Source organism: Hibiscus syriacus, unplaced genomic scaffold (assembly GCF_006381635.1).
Source record: "Hibiscus syriacus cultivar Baekdansim isolate YM2019G1 unplaced genomic scaffold, ASM638163v2 tig00116959_pilon, whole genome shotgun sequence".
Taxonomy (NCBI): Eukaryota; Viridiplantae; Streptophyta; class Magnoliopsida; order Malvales; family Malvaceae; genus Hibiscus; species Hibiscus syriacus.
In genome coordinates, this window is record NW_024063485.1 from 526,888 (window position 1) to 534,586 (window position 7,699).

The window sequence follows — 7,699 nt, forward strand, 5'->3', positions numbered from 1 at the left end:
CTGAAGATGATCTATGGACAAGAATTTTGGTATTAAAGAGTGAATACCCTAGAAGGACAATGAATTGACCAGTCGACAAGCATCAGTTCTAGGAGTTGTTCAGCTCGAGTTGTTAGATAATCCGATCGATCGACATAGATTGTAAATGTTCTGAATCTTCGTTTCTCCCTTATCAGCTCAAATCACTATGAATTCTCCAAGAACCTAATACCCAAAATGCCTATGATTTTCCTGAATAATAGAATCACTCCGGTCATATCTGAACACACAAGTAACTTAGATGCAAAGGATTCTGAATACCCTTCTGATTACTTAGAGCCTCCGAAAAATGTCCGAATAATATATGATCCTGATAAATCACATTCTGAATAACTGATGATTATGTCAGCTAATGAACTCTTCCGATAGTGATTCTAACTTCCGGCATTCTATCGGTATACTAAAGATCCGTGTTTCCCCTGCCGATAATATTAGCATGTACCTCCGAATAGTATCTGGAACCTCTAGTGTGTTTCCTGATGGTGCTACCTTATTGTTTTAAACTATTTATATGATATCTGATTTACCGCATATTTTTGACATGATCTCTGGTTACGGTATTTTTGTACCTGGTTTCTGAATATGGATTAATTATCATTTTCACTCGAATACATACATGTTTATTAATGTCATTGGGGGTATTGTTGGAGGAAGTATTTCAGGCCTAGTCTATGACTTGTAAGACCTTACCGTTTCCGCAGGCTCCTCGACTTTGTGCTCAGGGTTAAGTCCTTACTGCAGGCTTCTCTGCTTTGTGCACAGGGTAAACCCTTACTGGGTGTACATGTGAGTGTATGGTTCTGGGGAACCTACACATTCTTGTGATGGGTAGTGTTCATGTTTTAGTGACATGTATTGCTACTATCTTGATATATTTGTATTACCAATATTTTGTTCCATAAATGTTTTATACAATTTTATGCCGTATTTTTATATGTATATGTTTTATACAATTTTTTGTTCCACAAATTATGACGCAGGCTCTCCCACTTTGAGGAGACTTAAGCAAGCACTTCGAGGGGACCTTAGGCGAACACCCCTCCTATGTGCAATAAAGGTCACTACCCTAGGCCATAGACCTTGTGTTAAAAAATCAATATTAGTCCACACCCAAATTAATTTAATGTCATTGCTTACATCAATTAGTAATAATATCTTCACCTAACTAAATTGATATAGGCAATGACATCAAATTAATTTAAATGTAGGCTAATATTAACTGCTCAACACCTTATTGATCACCCATTAACCCCGTCTAGGTATTTATGTTGTAATGTTGCTAGTTGGCTCTTATTTATGAAGGCTTGCTCGTGCTCCTTTCTTCCTTAGTCAATGTGGGATTAGTGCCTTGTCATAAATAGTCCTGTATATGAATTTTTCCTGCTGACGGGTGAGACTGAATGGAGCCACGGTGGTTTTACAAGATATGGAACACTAATAGATTATTAATCTGTTTCATTTTTCTTTTGCTGATCAAAATTGTTTGTAAATAATACATGAATTCGCTGTTCAATGTCCATGGCAACGACCAAGCATAGCTTGCCTTGAACTCGAATGATCAGAGAATGTTGAGACTCTAGGCAAATTGCTTCAGTCCTCTTTTGCTTTTAGCCAACTAATCCAAGACAGTATTTCACGATCACCAACATAAAATTCCAAGGAATAATCTTGGAGAGTTCCAAGAAGCTGCTTTGTTTCTCAGCTCAGATACATTAACCCTTTGAACAATTTTGCTTCAAAAATAATGTGTTGAAAAACCTCTAAGCTTAATATTTGTCCAGTAAGTTGAGAAAGAAATGGAGGAGAATTTCACTGCCAAAGATGTCACTGAAGTAAGCTGTTTTTCATCTTCTTTAATGATTTTTATTGGTGTTTAAGAAAACAATTCATAGCATTGATATTATTGAGTCCATAGGTGTCCATTGCTGTTGGAAACATGAGTTAAGCAACATAAATATGAATCTAGAGAACAAATATTGCATTTAAACTGCAACTACACATTGGAACCATTGAAAGCTGAGGCTTCTGAATTGGCTGTGTTTATTAATTAGTAACTCGGGTTTTCTTATACATCTGCGTTGCTGCCGATTGTATAATTATCAGGAGAATATGGCTCAAGCCTCAAGCTCTTGGAATATGGCTTCAACTTTTTTGAAAACAACCGGTCTTCTTACAGTGTTGGGAAGTTGTTCTATAAGTCGGGAGTTTTCGATTTGCAACCCCTCTCGTGGACTTATGTACTTTGTAGCAATGCTCCCCTCCTTTCTAACTTTTCCTTCAGGCAGGTGGTAGCTTTGGTTTTTGAACATGTTGTCTTCTTCGAGTCTCTTTCAGCTGAAAAGTTTGATATTTGCAATTTCATATACATCAATTTGTTAAATTCTGTATGTCTGTCCTGGACGTATGTGAATATGAGATTCATCAATCATTCTATCATCCCTTCTAGTAATAAGAGAGCTTTTATTGTATCTTAACGAGTATCAAGATGTCTTTACCCTAAAGAAAGAAGTGCAACTTCATTGCTTACAAAGATGCCCCAACTCAACTTAGGGATGAAATTATATAAAAAGTTAAATTTCTCCTTATTAGTCTCTCTCATCCCTTCTAGTAATAAGAGAGCTTTTATTGTATCTTAACGAGTATCAAGATGTCTTTACCCTAAAGAAAGAAGTGCAACTTCATTGCTTACAAAGATGCCCCAACTCAACTTAGGGATGAAATTATATAAAAAGTTAAATTTCATCCTTATTAGTCGAATTCAATTTAAACCTCATTTCATTGATTTTTAAATTTTAGTCCGTGTTCCATAGCCGCTGTCATCATCTTTGGCAGATTCAACGTTCTGGATGATATTAGCAATTTTCAATGCATCAATTTTAATTCCTGAATGTATCGAACAAAGAATGAGCAGTAGAGCAGAAGATTATTATAAAGTTCGACCATTTACAATATCCAATGCAGGCAAGCAAAATTTTTGAAATTACATTGGACGAGGGCCTCACGAACGCAGGCCCCCACTGCCATAAGTTAGGTAGGCTCTCCCACGTGGGGAGTCCTTAGGCAAGCGCCTCTCCCAAGTGCAATGGAGATCACTGACCTAGGTCATGGACCTTATTGATCACCCATAGACCCCATCCAGATAAGTATGTTGGACCGGAGCGATGTGCCTCTAAATAAAACTCCAGCTCCTGGTCCCTCCTCTTTCTCACTTGCTATGGGATTGAACTTCTCCTGATTCTCCACTCCCCAAAGAGTATAATTTGATTCCTTCTTTCTTTCTTTTTATCTCACTAATTAAAAATGACTGAAGATCAAACATTTACTATCTTTCGATTCATCATAATCCAAATGCGATGTAAGAGTTTACAAAAGCTTTCATCAGTGGTATTGGGGGGGGGGGGTTTGTAACAAAGTGTTCCAGTTCAATTACCATGGCAATATTCAAGCTCTTCTTAACTTGAAAATGAATGTTTATAGAATGTTGAGAATTTGGACAAATTGGTTTCAATCTTTTCTTGCTTTTTGCAGTGAATCAGTTCGATGTCCATGAAAACAACTCAGCATAGCTTGGCCTGAACATGAATGGTTAGAGAATGTTAAGATTGTGGGCAAATTGCTTCAATCATCTCTTGCTTTACTTGTCCAATAGAGCATCTCAGCTTAGTTCATCCATTTTGCTTCATAAAACATGCGTTGAAAAATACTGCCTTTCTTTGAAAAAACCGTAAGCTTAATATTTAGCTGTTCTGTTTTTTTGTTCATTAATGGATAAAACAATTTCCGGCATCGTACATGTTGTTGGGTTTGAAATGAACTGTTGATTGGTAAAACACCATTAGTACATATATATGAACTAAGTTGTAGATGGATGTGTGGTACGAATTGCAGCAAAGTTGGAGTCAATGGAAGCCTGCTCCAGTGTCAAGGACAGGTATTATCATAAACCACTGTAATCATGCTTCCGTACTTTGTCCTAACGAAAGGAATAAATTGCTTTAGCTTATCTTGGTGTTTAAAGTATGAAACACAACAAAAAGTGATATAGGTCCACAGAATAACCATTGATTAAAGCAAAAGAAAGAAACAAAGGAAATTCAAAACTATGCTTTCACCAAACAACTTAGTTTGGAATATTACATTCTTCCAGAGATTAAACGTGAAAGTGTAATTTGTTTATGGTTAGAGAATAATCATGGTATCTTTTCATATTATATCATTATCTAATATGAATTGGTTCTTTTCCTACACAGTTTTCAACAAGGTTGATGGCATCTTTGATTGCACAAGTAAACTGAAAAGTAATGTAGGTAAGGAATATGATCCCAAGCTTTGCATGGTGTTGAGAATTATGATGAAATGAATAACATCTGATATTAGTATTATGCTTAATGTGCAACTACATCACAACCAGCTTATATAGCAGCTATGACTTCAAGCTTACTCAATCTCTTAACTTCCTATAACAACACTCATAACAGAATCCAAAACGTCCTTATCCTTAACAATCATAACAACTTACACACACACTCAATGCACACATTAGCAGTGCATGCACACGTTACACATTAACAATGCATATTCTAGAATGCATATTCTAGAATGCATATTCTAATACATGGAGAGGACGAAAAGAATGTTCCAATAACTATTTAGCATTAAGGAAGAGATGAAGGCTTCCTCAATCCTTTCTCATTCCACTTTTATCTCTCGTCATATTACAGCAGTTATCATTTCCAACAGCTCTTTAGTTTCTTTCTCAAACCTTCACATTTTTTCATTAACCATTGTTTCTCTTTTCCTCCACACCACACCAAATACCCAAATTTCCCCCTTTAACACTATCCATTCATTCCAGACAAAAAAAAAAACCATTGTAAGCTGGCCTGTCGTCGTTTGCAATTGTTCTAAATTTTTTCTCTTCTCTTGTTTGTTCTCCCGTGCAGACCTGTTGTTGTTTCCTGTTTTGTCATTTGGATTATTTCATAGTTGTCTTTCTCTTCTAAAAGAAGAAAAAAATGCAATCTATTATAAGCAGTGCCGCCAGTACAGTTGCCGAATACACGTTTGGTGTCCTCAAACGTGGGATTGGGTACGTAATATATGTTGAGGACAATGTCCAGGATCTGAAGGAGCAAGTTGGAAAGCTGGAAGATGCTCGAGAAAGAGTGCAAGCTGGAAGATGCTCGAGAAAGAGTGCAAGCTGTAAGATGCTCTAGAAAGAGTACAATATTCCGTCGATAGGGCCATAAGGAATGCAGAAAATATTGAAGCAGATATCCTCAAATGGTTGGCCAACGTTGATAAGAAGTTGACTGAAAACGTTGGGGAAAAATGAAAGCAAGATGAGGAGAAAGCAAAGAGAAATGTTTCTTTGCCCTGTGTCCGAATGTTAAGTCTCGCTACCAAGTTGGTAAGAAAGCAATGGAAGAGGCTCAGGCTATCAGTGAACTCCTGGTACAAGGGAGATTCGACAAAGTTTCATATTCTCCTGATATGGAGGGGGTAGTAACCAAAGGTTACAAGGCATTTGAATCGAGAAAAAGAGCCATGGAGGGAATTCTGGAGGGCTTAAAGGAATCAACTCTTGAAATAGTTGGAATACACAGGATGGCAGGAGTAGGCAAGACCAAGCCAGAGTAAAGGAGAAGCGCTTGTTTGACAAGGTTGTAATGGTTGTTTGTTGTTAAAAGCCAACAATTCACGACTAGTGAATTCGGTGGTTTCAACAATTCACGACTAGTGAATTCGGTGGTCCAAGTTGGCAGCAACTTTTAGTTGAAAATTGGCAAGGGAAAATTATCCAATTTAGTCCCTGTACTTTAGGGTATTTATAAAATTAGTCTTTAACCTTCAACTATAAATACCCTAACACATTTAGCTTCAAAACCATTCCATATCATTCTAGCTTTCTCTCAATACTAGAGAATTTAGAGAGTTTTCTTGAGAGTTGTTTTCTCTTTTTATCAAGAGAGAATTATTATTGTTTTCTCTTTGTTAGATCGAGAGAAGTTATAATTCATATTTTCTCATAGTGAAACTCTTCTACCTTTGCCCGTGGTTTTTACCCTATATTATTTAGGAGTTTTCCACGTAAAATTTGTGTATTCTTTATCTTCATTTTATTTTCTCAAATTATCAGTTGCGATTTTGCTCTATCCGATAGTTGTATTCTGCAACAATTGGTATCAGAGCCAGATTTGAGTGTGTAATATCTACTTATTGTCTTTGTGGTTGCCACCAAAAGGTGGATCCTCCAACATAAGAAAGTAAGAAGGTATTACCCATTCTTTGAAGGTTCCATAGAACTATTCACGATATTGAAATAGTGGGAGCTATCAGTAATAGAAGCTATAAAAACGAAATTTGATATTGAAAAGTTCAATGGGAGAAATTTCTCATTATGGAAATTGAAGATGAAGGTCATCTTGAGGAAATACGGTTGTCTAACTATCAGTGAAAGGCCGATAGATTTCATAGATGACAACAAATGGATCGAAATGGACGGGAATGCTATGGAAAACTTTCATCTAGCATTAGCAGATGAAGTATTGTCAAGCATCGAGGAGAAGAAGACAACTAAGGAGATATGAGATTATCTCACCAAACTGTACGAGGACACATTGTTGCACAATAAAATTTTTCTTAAGAGGAAATTGTACAATCTCCGTATGCTAGAATCTATTTCAGTGACAGAGCACTTAAACACATTGAACACTTTATTTTCTCAGTTTACATCCTTAAGATGTACAATAGGAGAACAAGAACGTGTTGAAATTATACTTCAAAGTCTACCTGATTCGTATGATCAACTCATCATCAACTTGACAAACATATGGTAGATCAAAGTAAATCTGCAATAAGCAGAAGCGTTGACAACGATGAGAGGGAGATCAACAGAACGTGGCCAAAACAACAGTAAAAAATATGGTAGATCAAAGTCGAGAAACAAGAAGAATTTAAATTGCTACAACTGTGGAAAGAAGGGTCACTTGAAGAAGGATTGTTGGAGTCTAAGTAAAAACTCCAATCCACAAGGCAATACCGCAAACACTTCAGATGATGGAGATGCTCTATGTTGTGAAGCATCAATCACCGTGGAAGGTAGAAAAAGATTTACAGATATATGGCTTATTGATTCCGGAGCAACATATCACATGACCTCAAGAAGAGAATCGTTCCATCATTATGAACCTGTCTCAGGAGGATCTATGTATAGTTGCAATGATCATGCCTTAGAAAATCATTGGCGTTGGAACCATCAAATTAAAGATGTATGATGGAACAATTAAAGCTGTTCAAGACGTGCAACACGTGAAAGACCTGAAAAAAATTTATTATCCTATGGATTGTTGGATAATAATGCAAGCAAAATTGAAACACAGAAATGAATCATTAAGGTGTTTCGTGGAGCACTTGTGGTGATGAAATGTGAAAAGATAGCAACAAACTTATACATACTGAAGGGAGAGACTTTGCTAGAAGTAGAAGCCTCTGTTGCCTCATGTAGTTCAGATTCTGTAATGCTATGGCATCAGAAACTTGGACACATGTTGAACAAGGAATGAAAGTCCTTGTGGAGCAAAATCTACTTCTAGGCTTAACAAATGTATCACTTACTTTGTGTGAGTATCGTATAACAAGTAAGCAGGACCGGTTAAAA

The 7,699-nt window shown here is 36.6% G+C and overlaps 1 non-coding gene across 1 annotated transcript; it reads right to left on the reverse strand.

Moving 5' to 3' along the window:
* Positions 1-3,028: 3,028 nt before the first annotated feature.
* Positions 3,029-3,186, reverse strand: LOC120189855. Its single transcript, XR_005522558.1, has one exon. It is a non-coding gene; the product is annotated as a U1 spliceosomal RNA (small nuclear RNA).
* Positions 3,187-7,699: the final 4,513 nt, after the last annotated feature.